The following is a 15,156-nucleotide window of genomic DNA, read 5'->3' as shown; positions in this document are numbered from 1 at the left end:
TAGGTCTAACCATGTTGTTGGCCACGCCACATCTCAGCTGGCACGTCGGTCACTAGCTATGCAGGCACAAATGGTGCAGTGTTGCCAGGATGTGGCCAGGTCACTCGACCTACTCACTGCAGCTGTGCTTGGCAGACAGGCCACTGGCCGGGAAGAAGCAGAGGGTGGTGACGACGCAAGTGAGGCTGCGTCAACCAATAGCAGTGCCTCCTTACCACCGTTGCCTCCACCTCGCCGCAGCAGCCGGCCAACATCAGGGAGTAGGGCCAACACCGTCCCTGAGAATGCGGAGAGACGACTTGGGGCGTCTCGTCGTCAACATCGCTGAGGACTGTAAAAATATGAGGGAGGCCATGCAGTCGAGTCCTGCAAACCCCCTACCCCAGCATGGGGAGGTATGGAGTAATACACTCCCCATCAGACAATTTCTTTTTTGAAGGCCTATTTATTGTGATGTAACATTAAAGAAGAAAGGTCATACTTCATACACACTCATGTCATTATTTCATTCGTCATGCATGGGTGCAGTGTTGTGATAGTGGTATGTGTGCACTAGAAACAGTTTGTAGTGATGTGGTTGCGGCGCCTGTGTCCTTCCGCAGGATCTTCTCCGCGGGCATGACGTACATGTGGAGGTGGCCGGTCGTCCCCTTCAGATTCACTGCCAGAGATGTCGACAGGTATCCGGCGCTTGGTTGCCATGTTATGTAGTATTGCGCAGACAGCCACAATGCGGCAGCACACTGCTGGACTGTAATACATGGCCCCACCTGTCTTGTGCAGTATGCGGAACCTGCTCTTGAGCAGGCCAAATGTCCTTTCTATGCAATTCCTTGTCCGTATGTGTGCAGCATTGTAACGCAGTTGCTGGGGTGTGGCAGGGTTGAAGTAAGGGGTCAGGAGGTATTCACGGAGGGCGTAGCCACTGTCACCTGAATGAGAGGAGCAGATGGTGATTGGCTGTGCTGCGCAGTTACTTCATAGCAATGTGACATTGTTGACAAAGTGCACTTACCAAGTAGGTGTCCTTCACCGAACTCTCCCCTGACCAGTCGTGAGTGGAGGCCGCTGTGCCGGAATATGAAGGAGTCATGGGTACTCCCTGGGTACTGGGCCACAATGTCAGTGATGTATGACTTAGCATTGCACACCATCTGTATGTTCAGGGAGTGGTAAGACTTTCTATTGCGGAACATATACTCTGTGGCAGCTGGTGGGCAGATGGCGACGTGGGTACAGTCTATACATCCAAGTACATGGGGAAAATGGGCTACATTGTAGAATTGTAGCTTGGTCAAGTCCAATTCCTGTTGGCTCGTGGGAAATTTGATGTGACGCTGTAGCTGGGTGAGCATGGCGTCAACGAAAGTGTGGAGGCAGCGTGACATGGTGGGCTGGGATATCCCCCCAGCAGCCGCTACTATCCCCTGGAAACTTCCGAAGTCCAGGAGGTGCAAGCTACACAATACCTGCACATGTGTAGGCACCGCATTGGTACGGCTTGTTGGGTGCTGCATCAGGGGGTCAAGGTCCTGTATTAGCTGCATTATCATTTCCCCATTCAGCCTATATTTTGCATATATCTGCTCTCTGATTTGGCCCAGCAAGGTGACCCGCTGGAGGAAAATTCTGTCCTGGATCCTGCGTCTCCTCTGTGCTGCTCGCTGTAGCCTTCGATGCCTCACCACCATGTACATTCCTGGCATTGTGGCACTCCAAATGCTGTTGCTGAATGTCCTTATGTGTGATTGGTCAGGCCTGAACCTGTTGCTGATTGGCCAACGGTTTTTCAAATGTAATTTTATCATGGCTTTTATGGTTACCACCTGGTTTGAGTTCTCCTTAATTTGCGCCGCGCAAACAGCGATTTTTGGGTTTTTCGCTATTAGCGATTTTTTATGAATGGCGATTGCTATTATTTAGCGAATTCGCAATTTATTTCGCAGAATCCGTGGTTTGTCGCATTTTCCGATTCGCTAATGATCGGCTACCGGGATTCTGCGATTTTTATAGCGATTTCGCTATTATGTGTTAGCAAATTCGCTATTTTGGTGTTGAATGCCGATTACGTCAATTGCGCCCGCAATTGCATTTTCGCAGCGATTGCGGGCGCAATTTCACTTCATGAATATGGCTGTATGTTTAAGAGAATTTTGCCATAAGAATGCGGTTTACTTCCCGTTTGAAAGCAACAGTGGAGGGATTCAGTCTTGTTTCCGGGGCGAGGGCATTCCAAATCCTGGGCGCCATTCCAGAGAAGGGGCGTTTGTATGTTTTTTTCTTGTTGAACCTTTGTGGCTTCAGTAGGAGGTTATCCGAGCTTCTTGTGGATCTTATTCCACCGGATATTGTGAGTTTCTATGTGAGATAGCTGGGTGCATTGTGGTGTATCGCCTTATGCGTCATGAACGCTATTTTCAGGTGAATTCTGGCTTCAAATGGCAGAGATTTAAGGTCAGGGGAGATGTGGGCCCTTCTTTTTGATCCAGTGATAAGTCTCGCTGCCGCATTAGTAGAGGCTTTTAGGGGGGCGGTAGAAGCTTTAGGGAGCCCGCAAAGTGAGACACTTCCGTAGTCCAACCGAGGTAGAACTAGAGCTTGCACCGCCAACTTGAAGTCATTGGCCGGTAGGAATAGTTTCATTTTCCTCAGTGTGGTAATCTGGAAGTTTGCTCCCTTAGTTGCGTTACTAATGTGTTTCTGCATGTTGAGGTTGCAGTCCAGAGTTAGGCCCAGTGATTTTGCTGAGTCCACAATAGTTGGTTGAACATTGAATGCGGTAAGGTGTTTGATCCACTCCTGCATTATGGGGACTTTGACAGGTGGGGCTATTATGAGGAATTCTGTTTTAGATGCATTCAATTTGAGGTGATTCTCTGCCAGCCATATTTGGGTGGACTTGAGGGTAGTGTTAAGCAGTAAGATGTCTTCCAGAGCGTTGATCTTGAGGTAGAGTTGGGTATCATCAGCGTACATGTGGAATTGCACATTGGACGTTTGTAGCAGATCTGTAAGTGGTTTCATGAATACGTTAAAAAGTGTTGGTGAAAGCGAGGATCTTTGTGGAACTCCTAGCGTAACTAGTACGGGTTTGGAGAGGGTGTTGTTGACTTTGAACTTTTGGGTCCTATTTTGTAGAAAAGAGGTAAACCAGTTAAGCACTGATCCAGAAAGGCCCATTCTACAGTTCAAAAGATCTAACAGGTTCTTGTGTTTGACTGTATCGAAGGCTGATGAGAGGTCTAGGAGCATAAGAAGGCATGATCCGTTTTGATCCAGTATCTGGAGAGCGTCATCAATGATGTGAGTCATGGCTGATTCAGTGCTGTGATCTGCTCGGAAGTCGGATTGGTGTTTGTTGAGAAGGTTGAAGTGATCAATGTGTTTTGTTAATTGGTGTTGAACACATTTTTCCAGCAGTTTGGCCAGCGTGGGAATGTTAGTGATAGGTCGGAAGTTGTGTAGGTCCGTATGATCAGCAGTGGGTTTCTTAAGAATGGGAGAGACCTGGCCCACCTTAAGGGAGTCAGGTATACAACCTTGTAGGAGTGAGGTGTTGATGTTTTAGGTCCAGAGAGCAAGAAGCAAATGGGTAAGTTCTTTAAGCGCATTAGCGGAGAGAGGGTCGGTGAGGTGATTGGAAGGTTTAAGGGTATGGAGAAACTTGCCTATAGCGTCTTCAGAATAGGTGTTAAAGGAAGACCACACTGCATCGCTTTTTAAAACATACTTTGAAGGTGTTTGTGGTGTTGCATTTATGGATAGAGGGGGGTTTTGGTGAGTGGACAGGAGTGGGAGATTAGATCAATGAGGAGGTCTTTCTTGGTATTCTCAGTCTTCAGATTGAAGAAGGTAGAGAATTCATCACATGTGGGTTGTGGTTGAGTTAGGTTTTGTGGACGTTGAGGAGCGTCCTTAGATTGGGTTTTGATTAATTAAAATAATTTATTCGGGCGATTTCTTGCTTGGTCAAGTTGGTGACTGAAGAAGTCTGCTTTTGTGCGCCGGATCTTACGGTAGTAAGCATTTCTCTTTTCTTTTAGAGTCAAGAGGTGTTTGGCAGAAGGGGCCGATCTCCAGTTGCGTTCAGCAGCTCTAAGAGAATGTCTGTCATCATTAAGTGGACCATTGAACCAAGGTTTGGAGTCTTTCGTGGAAAGTCTCTTTAATTGGAGGGGAGCAAAATCATTAATTATGGTAGTCATGGAGTTGAGATAATGGTTGGTGAGATCATGTACGTTGGAGGAATCAGCAGGGGGCAAAAGTAGATTGTGGCTGGAAATGGGTTACGTGTTTGGATTGAGTTTTTTCCAGTCTCTTTTCCAAACTTTGGGTTTTGTGGTTTGAGCAGCAGTGAGTTTAACTGTTTCATTGATATAGAAGGTGATAATGTGGTAGTCTGACCAATCGCAGGGGAGGATCGATTCCAGGTGTGTGGAGTCACTCTTGGAGATTATTAGGTCCTGAGTTGCGCCTTTATTGTGTGTAGGGCTGTTGCAGATTTGGTTAAGGTCTAGGGCATTGACGAAGTTTTTAAGACTGTTGACAATAGTATTGTTGATGTCGTTCCAGTGGAGGTTGAAATCACCCAGGAAAATTTGAGTGTTTTGTCGTCCAGTATGAGTAGTGATCATGTCCATGAGATGTTCTGTGAAGATGAAGTTGTCACCAGGAGGGTGATAGATGGTGTGTAAAGTACACACAGGTTTGCCATTACTGTTGATGTCCAGGCATATGTATTCGCAAAAGGTGAGTGCAGGGGATATAGCTCTGTTTACAGTGATGTTGCTCCGGTGGATGTATGCAATTCCACCTCCTGTCTTGCCAGTCCTGTCCAGCCTGATGATGTCATAATTCGGTGGAACTAGTATATCAATGAGAGGCGAGGAGGATTCTGTAAGCCAAGTTTCTGTGAGAATAAGCAGATCCAGGTCAGTAGAGATAATGAGGTCTGCTATGTCGGTTGCGTGCTTAGAGGCCGATCTGCAGTTCAGGAGAGGACATTTGAGCCGTGGAGTAACGGATGTGGGGAAATCCTGCGTGATTGGAACTTTACTAAGATTGTTGTTGTTTATTCCTCTATTGTTATGGGTAGAGGGCCTATTAGGGTCTGAGAGGATAGATGGAATGGGGATGTGTCTGGGGGAGGCGGGACTTGCGTTGGAGGATTCGTAAGAGAGAAGAAGAGAGCGAAGATCGATCTCGACATTGGGTTGGTGGAAAGCATTGGGGGGGAGGATAGATTACCGTAGGGTATTGATTTCCAACAGGGAGCATTATACGTATGGGGGGATAGGTAGGTGGGCTGGGGACTTGATAGGTATACATGGTCTGTAGAATCTAGAAGCCCCCGGCTGTCTCGAGAGCATTGCTTTAAAAACACAGAGATCCTCTTGATTGAATGGAGTGTAGACATGGTCTCATCTAATCTGGTATCAGAAGCAGTATTCATAGGGGTGGGAGGCGATAACATAGGGGTGTGTGTCTGGGGTGTGTGTTAGAAGGGTGTGAGGGCCAGGGCAGGGGAGGTGAGAGGTTTTGTAAGCGTATATGAGTGGTGTGTGGGTTGGTTGCTAATGTGGTTGTCTGAGTAGAGGGATGATGGTGGGCAGGAGTGTGGTTGGGGGCGGTGCATTTTCAAGGGGTGTACAGTTATTTGAAAGATCAGGGGGTAACCTGAAAAGGACAGGCGGTTGAGTAGCGGGGGACTGGTTGGCCTGGGTGGGGTCCTTGCTAGGGTTGTTAATGCAAGGAGGGGAAGAGACAGAGGGAGTGCTGATTGGAGGGGGTGTTGTGTTAGTGGGATAGGGAGCTATGGCAGTTCTCGAGGTAGGTAACAATGCTGTTTGGGGGGGAGCTGTGATTGCTCCTGGGGTGGGAACAGTAGCTGTAGGTTCGGAAGTGTTGGCTAAGGGAAGATTGAGTGGGAGGGAGTCAGTTAGGGGTGTGAAATTGTGAGGGGAGATGGTGTAGGGGGAGAGATGGCCGGGGCGAATCTTGTGAAGGAGGGGTGAGGAGCTATGGTCGTGCCCATGTGATCTAAAGCGCTCTGACACCCTACATATGGATGAATACCACTATAAAAAGAAATAAAAACAAAATAGTGTTATTAAACTTGGAATAGAATAGTAATCTTTATTTAGATATAAAATATTATCCTTAAAGAGAGCACCAACAACAGTACATATTATGAAGACGAGAAAAACAAAAATCGATTGAAAAACAATGATTAAATACAAATCTTCCAAATTGCGTTATGCAGCTTCTTATTACAAATAAATGAATAGAAAAAAAAAAGAAAAAAGAAAAAAAAATCAGCATAACATTAAACAGAATTCAAAACGTAAGAAGTTTGTGGTACTATCGATTAGCAATGTTGGGCTTATAAAACAGTCTAATATTCGGCGAATAACTACAAGTTTTGATAAAAGTAAGAACGGGTAAAAATAGCAGCGACAGTTCAATAGCAGCAGGTTATTGTAAAATACAGTCAGAGATAAAAATAAAAGAGCAGTTTTAGCAGCGTAGAGATATAGTGCAATTTAATTTAAACTATTGCTAACAGGGGAGAAGCATGCGTAAAGTTGTGGTATGCAAAGCGTATATAGGTTGTAAGGCCTATATTTAAAGCTGTGTTTTCAGGGTTTAGGGCTGCAATAATTGCCTTCTGAAGGTCCGGATACCCAGCCTGTTCCACTCCGTTTTCAATTTGCGTCTACGCTGTGACATAAGGGCAGGGCAAAGACAGACCACGTGCTCCAAGGTTTCAGCAGTCTTGCCACACCCTCTGCACCATAAAACTTCTGAGGTGCGACACCAGCAAGGCAAAACTTTTAGGAATTGCCAGTCACCCAGTCTGATAGCCATAAAGCTAAGTTTTAGGTACGGGGTAGGTACAGGACAGGTAGGTGGCAGGAGATAGCCGCCTGTAAGAATTCATAATTGCCCATGCGTGTCTTGCGTTTGGCAAAATGGGCTTTATCAATGATTAGGGAGCTCATTCTGGCACATTTCTTAATAGTGGTTTTGAATGCTGTCTTACTGGGGTTAAGAGCCCATAGGTCGCCCGCAGACATTTCTCTGATGGAATCCTTAAAAAGGCGACCATACGAGCCCCCTGGATTTTTCTCGGTGATATCTAAGCAAACTAGTGACTCTAGTGAGCCTATGTCTGCTTATCTAAGTTTGTGGCAAAAATGTAAGTATGTGCCAATGTCAGAGACTCCATAATTTAGTAAGCCCAGGTCTAGTCTGATCTGGGCAGCTCAAGCGTTTTTGGGCAGATGGAGGACTTTTTTATAAATTTTGGTCACGTGTTGGTTTAGATTGGTGTTTAGATTACCCCTGAAAATCTCAATGCCGTATGACAGGGTCGGACCAATTTTTGCTCTCATAACTTCTAACAAGGGTGATAAACTTGGGCCAGACACATTTTTTGAGAGCTTGGAGAGGGTCACCTGCAGGTTCACAGCTTTGGCTGATATCTCCTTACGCTGTTTAACGAAGTTGCCCCTAGGGTCAAAATTGACCCCTAAGTATTTGTATGTGCTTCCAATTGCAAGGCTCATGTTGTTGAACAACCAGCCACCCCGACGTTGTGTTTTCTTCCAAAGGTAACCACTTTTTTTTTTTAGGTTAACCTCTAATTGATTTGCGGCGGTGTAAATGTGTAGTTTGTCCAGGAGCCTTTGCAATCCTACACGTGTAAGACTAAAAAGAACTAAGGGCCAGATGTAGGTAACCAAATACCGGCCGGTAACGGCCAAAAATCTGTATTTTTCGGCCGTTACCGACCGGTATTTGGCATTTGAGATGTAGGGGACAGAAAATCGTCCGATTCGGTAAATATACCGAATCGGTAAATTTACCGATTCGGTAATCTTTCCGAATCGGTGTATTTACCGAATCGGTAAATTTACCGAATCGCAATGTTTTGCGATTCGGTAAAATTTCCAAATCAGTCAATTTACCGAATCGGTAAATATACCGAATCGGTAAAATACCGAAACGGTAAATAAGAAGAGGCAAAAAAGAAAATCGAGATGTAGGTAAGCTCTGAAATACCGAATGTGGCTGAAATTCGGTATTTAAGAGTCGGTATTCACCATGGATTTAAATCAGGTGGTAACCAGGTGCAAACTATAAAAAAGGACCCAAAATGCAATACTGTTTGCACAATGGCGGCATTCTATGTCATTGCGAGACGGCTACAGCTACAGGAGGAAGGAGAGAGGGAGAGAGGGAATGGCAGAGACAGGAGCAGGTCTACAGGCAGAGGATCACCTTGTTCATGCTGACCGAGCAGAGATACTCCAGAGGTACAGGTTGGAGCCAGACACCATCTTGGACATCATCAGGGACCTCCAACCACTGTTGGAGCACACTACCCCAAGGGCACATGCCATTCCACCCCACGTACAGGTGCTGTGCAGCCTACACCTGCTTGCGTCAGGGAGCTACCAGAGTGTTGTTGCTGCAGTAGGTGGTGTGACCCAGAGCAGCCTGTCCCGCTCCTTCAACAAATTCCTTGACGCCATGTTACAGAGGATGGACCATTATATATCTTTCCCTGCAACCCATGGCGAACTGCTCCAAACTAAAATTGACTTTTACCAGATGGCACAGTTCCCCAATTTAATTGGCTGCATTGATGGCACCCACATTCCCATTTGTCCCCCTGCTGCCACCGAATACATATATCGGAATCGTAAGTCCACCCACACCATCAATGTGCAGGTGATCTGCAATGCCAAGTGCGTCATCACTGACCTGGTGGCCAAATTTCCTGGGAGTACCTTTGAGTCCTACATATTCCAAAACAGCGGCATCTATGCACGGCTGACAGCAGGGGAATTTGGCGAAGGATACCTCCTAGGTAAGACACATTGTGCAACCACATGAACACCAATTGCAGTAAGAAGTACATGTATGCATGTGAGTAATGTATTCACATTTCCTTGTAGGGGACAGTGCATATGCCCTACACTCCTTCATCCTCACCCCCTACCTTAACCCCTCAACACCCAGCCAAAGGAGATATAACAGAGCCCACAAGAGCACAAGAAATGTTGTTGAGCGTACCTTTGGCATGTGGAAGAGCAGGTTCAGGTGCCTGCACAAGAGTGGAGGTGCCCGGCAGTATACCCCCCTGACCTGCTGCAAAATCATTGCTGCCTGTACTATGTTGCACAACCTTGCTGTGAAGAAGGGCACAGAGGTGGAGTTGTCAGACTTTGAGGATCATGACGACGAGAATGCTGTGCCTGAAACACAACCTGCTGGAGTGTCTACACCAAGTGATGGCAGATACAGACGAGAGGAGATTACACGCAACTATTTCTGAGTGAGTAATGAGACACAGACAGGTTGTGTATGGGAACAACGTATTTTAATGTTGCATCAACGTTCAAGTACTACAGTGCAACAAAATAAACATCTTACACGTGGGTACTGTTTGTCCCGGGTTACTTCACCCATGACCGGTAATGTTACTTGCGGCCGCACTTCCCAGAGCCACTAGGGTGTTGGTCGCTTGGTTCAGTGTGCCCTGCAGCCTCAGCTTGGCGCCTGCTACTCCTCCGTGGCTCACCAACAGTGCTTGCCATGCTGCTCAGGCTCAGCCTCTGCCACATGTGGTAAATATTTTAGTAACTTACCTTGGTGGTGGTTGGAATTCAGGGTCTTTATTCAGTAACTCGAGTTAAGGGAGAGCTCCGTCACCTGAGGAGGATCGGAAGAATCTCTACTTTAATCAAAGAAGACATGGTATTTATACACAGAAAAGAGGAAAGAGCTTCCCTTGAGCAAAACTCGGATAGCTTGTTGTAACAATACAGAAGTCAGTAAAACTCGCATAGCCGTGTAGTAATTTTACAGAAATTATAGCAGTGTTACTGTGTCAAAATCATACAGAAGTCATGACAGGAAGAAGCGTGACTGTGTCTTTAATCATGAGGAAGTCATGGCAGTAGCAGAGCATTGAGAAATTACCCTAGGCTGGTTCCTTAGATAAGAGAGAGAGAGAGAGAAAGGAGAACTGGTCGTTGACAGGATGTCTGGTGTCGTGTGTTTCAATCGGGGGCTCTTCTTATCGGAATTGGTTGCCGTGGTTTTAGCAAAACGGGGCCTATTTCTCGGAATCGGCCCGATTATAGGGAAATGGTTACAAATGGGGGGGTCTTGTTCTCGGAATCGGCTTAACCATAGGAATATACAGTTTGAGTGAGGAAGCTGTTTCTCGGAATCGCCCTAACCATAAGAATGTACCTTTGAATTTAAGAGGAAGGAGAGTGCGTGTGCAACTTTGTGTGCGCGTGATCGGTTTTGCCCGTGTTCTCGTTTGCTTGTTTTCCGACATGATGGGCTCGGGGATGTGACTGAGAGGGTGTATGATGGGACATAAACTACGAAAAATAATCTTTTTCCACATTCCTTCCTTGTCCCATAATATACCCTTTAAAATTCTTCTTATTTTTAGTCTACTTCTATACTCATTAGGCCGTCTACTTGTTCCTGTAACATGATTCTTTCCTTTTCTTTCTTTCTGGACTGGGGTTTGGGAATGCAGGCAGTGGTACAGAAACTACAGAGAGCTGGGCCACACTGAATACAGAGGCAACAGGTGAAGAGGATGGCTAGAGCAAGACCTATTATCGTAAGAATCTTCCACCCCCATGAGGACAGGAGGCCCCAGAGCCATCCCTTCAGGGACCATGCAGCAGTGTCTGCATCTAGTTTCTTTGAAAGTACATGAAGGCGGGAAATGGCAGAATATACTGAGGGTGCATTATCTGGAATGTAGATACAGCAGCTGGATCCAATCAGTTCACATATGCCACCACGGTCCGCTAATATGATATCTAGGACCATACGGTTCTGTAACATCACGAGTCTATCTGAAGCCATCTCAGCGGTGATGTTACTTAATGCACCAGCTGTTTCGTTTATGGCTCCCTGGACTACACGAGTCAGTTGTCTTATGTGGCGGCTATTGATCATGGGCCCCCAGAATGGGATGATTCCTTTGAAGAAATCGCCAGCCTCCTGATCCACTGTGTCTTCAGCATCCATGAGCCCCCTTCGCCGTCTAATAATCACAGTCGGAGGATCACTTAGATGGTAATCTGCTGGGGCGGTGTAGGTTGGGGGGAGGAGAAATGCAATGTAGCACTTCCCGGACCAGCCTTGAGGTAGCCAAGTATGTGCGTGAGGTCCACAAATAAAATAAGTGTTGGGGCGGTGGTTATTGTTGGGAAGTTTAAATCAGGTAGGGTGTATGTCTTATTACACTCACTGTCTCCCATCTTCTGACCCTTGCCCTTACCTCTTACACAAAACAGGCCCTTATGAGGCACAGCCCATTCTCCCTGCTCTGTCTGTCTCTTCTGAACTGAGAATGTTTCTCTAAAGGAGGTAGTGTCGTTAAAGAGGGAATAACTGGTATTTTCACTATTATCTGCTCGTCCCCATGTTGCGGTGAAATCTACCATATTTTGAACAGCGCGCACAGTCTTTGTTTTTATCTCGTTCCAGGTACTAGTGTTCTTGGTCTTGATTTCAGGGATGTTTCTAACATAGGCAGAGAATATCATAGAGAGAGCATAGGTAGATCCAGCATAGCCGAAAGGGAGAGGGATAAAAGGCATACCTTCGTGTACGGAGTGTGGCATTAAGCCGCAGACCCAACAGTTGGTTTTGTTGATAACTAGTTGGTGTTGATGGAGCGTGGAGATTAATGTGTTATTGAAGAATTATTTTCTCCTACTTTCGAGATGCGAGGGAAGATCTACGTGTGAATGCATAGCAGTGTTGTTCAAAAGCGTAGGGGAAGAAAGTGGAAAAGCTAGATGAAGGAACCAACCTAGATAAGCCATGATGCAGAAAATAAGAATCATGATAGAAAGGAAAATGGAGACTTTGTTCTGTAACAATTTTGTGCAATGAGTCTTTGTCTTCATGACTTCGGCTACTTAGTCTGAGTAAAGTATGCGCCAGTGACCGGACACTTCCCAGCAACCGCTTCACCAAGCGTCCGTCTTGGGCTTAATTAGCCACTGGTAGGTCGAGGTCAGGCACAATGTCTCAAGTCTGTTTTGGATAAGATCGCAGCTGCGATTTGTACTCTTCTTTGGGCAAAAGTTCTGGAAGGGGTGAAATAAAGTCTGTCGTTTCAGTGTCTTTAAAGTCTGATGGTTTAGTGTCTCTGGTCTCGGAATCAGCAACAGCGTCTGAAGGAGTTGGTCCGTGGAAAGGCTTGCAGTGGCTCAGATGGAGCCACCCTTTTCGTCCTTTGACTTTGACGGCGGTCCTTGTTGTGAGCAGCACCAGCTTGGGAGACGTCCACCTTCTTTGCAGAGGGCTGGTTCGGTCAAAGTTTCGGACAAGCACCCATTGGCCAGGCTGAAGAGAATGCTCGTCTGTGGTCTTGTCTGGAAAGGCTGCAGCCACCTGTGAACGGCAAGAAAGTAGTGCAGACATCAAAGAAGCCAAGTAATCTGTCAGTACATTTGCGTCAATATCAGTTAGCTTTTTAGGAGATGGGACACCCCAGATATTTGGAGGTCTCCCATATGTGACCTCATAGGGTGACAGGCCCGTCCGAGAATGTGCCACCATTCGCATGTAGAACAGGGCAACTGGAAGAGCTGAAACCCAGTCGATTTGCTTGTCAGCGCATATTTTTGCCAACTTGGTTTTTAATGTCTGGTTGTGTCGCTCCACCAGGCCTGCTGCTTGGGATGTCTGACACAGTGACATTTCCAGGTGTAACCTAACAGTAGGGAAACTGCTTCCATTAATTTAGAGGAGAAAGGTTTTCCATTGTCAGAGTAGATGACACTGGGCAACCCGTATCTTGGAAAAAATTCTCTCACCAATTGTTTAGCTATCATTTGGGCACCATAGTCTGGGACAGGGTAAGCTTCAGTCCATCGGGTTAAGGTACAGACCACTACGAGGACATACTTGTATCCTTGACATCTTTCCATTTGGATATAATCCATTTGGAGGACTTCAAAGGGATAATCTGGAGGATGGAACTCTCCTTGTTCAACTGATACACTTTTCCCGGTATTGAACTGACAGCAAATAATACAGGTTCGTACCTTTTGTTTGGCTGCTGCACGCAGATGCTTGTTGTGCCATATCAAATTCAGACTGTCTAACATTCCTTTTTCTCCTAGATGGGCAGGACCATCAGCAGTTTCTATCATTACGGGAACCATTATGTCAGGGAGAAACCATTTGGACTTGTCTTTTGTTACCCAACCTTGATCTGTGTGTGAACCTCCCTCTTCCTCCCATTTTCTCTTTTCGGTCTCTGTGGCTTGGTTTTGGATGTCTACTATATCTTTGGTGGGGTCGATAACTGGACAGATAGTTCTAGTAATGGTTTCAGTGCTTAGTGTTCCTATCTGAGCAGCATGTTTAGCTGTGGCGTCCACCAGAGCATTACCTCTAGTGGTAGAGTCTATGACTTTGGTATGTGCTTTGCATTTTAGTATAGCTACTTCTGTGGGTCTGTGTACTGCTTCTAGTAGCTGGAGGGTAAGATCTCCATGTTGGATCTTTGTTCCATGAGAGGTTAGGAAACCTCTCTCCCTCCACAAAATTCCAAAATTGTGGACTACCCCGAATGCGTATTGTGAATCGGTGTAGATGTTGACTCGTTTTCCTTTAGACCACTCACATGCTTGGGTGAGAGCTATTAGCTCTGCTGCTTGTGCTGAATGTACAGGTATCCTAGCTGCTAGAAGGACTGTGTTTTCTGTAGTGACAGCATAAGCTGCTGAAAGTTCGCCTGATTGGAGGCGCATACAGGAACCGTCTACAAACAGTGTGTGTTCTGGTGTACTTAGAGGGACATCTGTAAGATCAGACCGGGGCTTTGTGACTAGTTCGACTACCTCTAAGCAGTCGTGAATCTGATTGCCAACTGGAATAGTAGGCAGTAACGTAGCTGGATTGATGATGTTGCATCTTTTGATGATGATGTGGGGCTGGAACAGAGTGACTTCGTAACCTGTGAGGCGGGCTATGGTCAAGTGTTGTTTGTGTCCTATTCAAGAGTAGTTCTACTGCATGTGGGACTTGTACTTCAAGAGAGTGTCCTAGTACTATGGAATCACTTTGTCGTATTGCTAGAGCTGTAGCTGCAACAGATTTCAAACAGGCAGGCAAACCTTGTGCAACAGGGTCAAGGGTGCTGGAAAAATAAGCACAGGGACAATGGGCCCGATTCACAGAATGAACTTACTACTTTTGGCATTCACAGAATGCACTTACTACTTTTGGTATTCACAGAATGAACTTACTCATTTCGGTATTCACAGAACTTAGGACTACTAACTTTAGGACTCCTAAATGCCTTCTGTGAATACCGAAAGTCTTAAAATTAGGATTTTTCTCAATTTAGTAGTAGTAAAGTTAGGACTCCTAACTTTAGGACTCCTAGATGCCTTCTGTGAATACCGAAAGTCTTAAAATTAGGATTTTTCTCAATTTAGTAGTAGTAAAGTTAGGACTCCTAACTTTACTACTACTAAATTGAGAAAAATCCTAATTTTAAGACTTTTGGTATTCACAAAAGGCATTTAGGCATCCTAAAGTTAGTAGTCCTAACTTTACTACTACTAAATTGAGAAAAATCATAATTTTAAGACTTTCGGTATTCACAGAAGGCATTTAGGCGTCCTAAAGTTAGTAGTCCTAACTTTACTCCTACTAAATTGAGAAAAATCGTAATTTTAGGACTTTCGGTATTCACAGAAGGCATTTAGGAGTCCTAAAGTTAGGAGTCCTAACTTTACTACTACTAAATTGAGAAAAATCCTAATTTTAAGACTTTCGGTATTCACAGAAGGCATTTAGGAGTCCTAAAGTTAGTAGTCCTAACTTCTGTGAATACCGAAAAGAGTAAGTTCAGTCTGTGAATACCAAAAGTAGTAAGTGCATTCTGTGAATGCCAAAAGTAGTAAGTTCATTCTGTGAATCGGGCCCATTGTTTGTTGGCTTGTGCTTGTGTGAGTACTGACAAGGCTGTACCTTCCCGTTCTGTGACAAAGAGGACTAAAGGTTTGGCATAATCGGGTGTAGCTAGGACGGGTGCAGAGCATAATGCTTGTTTAAGGGTGTCATAAGCAACAGTATGATCAGGTG

At 45.6% G+C, this 15,156-nt stretch overlaps 1 pseudogene; it reads right to left on the bottom strand.

Annotated features, from left to right (window-relative positions):
• Positions 1-10,473: 10,473 nt before the first annotated feature.
• Positions 10,474-11,957, bottom strand: LOC147697875 (uncharacterized; annotated as a pseudogene).
• Between the last annotated feature and the right edge of the window lie 3,199 nt (positions 11,958-15,156).

Source organism: Lissotriton vulgaris, chromosome 8 (genome assembly GCF_964263255.1).
Source record: "Lissotriton vulgaris chromosome 8, aLisVul1.2, whole genome shotgun sequence".
NCBI classification, from domain to species: Eukaryota; Metazoa; Chordata; class Amphibia; order Caudata; family Salamandridae; genus Lissotriton; species Lissotriton vulgaris.
The sequence above is the reverse complement of the archived record's forward strand: the minus strand, read 5'-3'. Positions and strand labels throughout refer to the sequence as shown.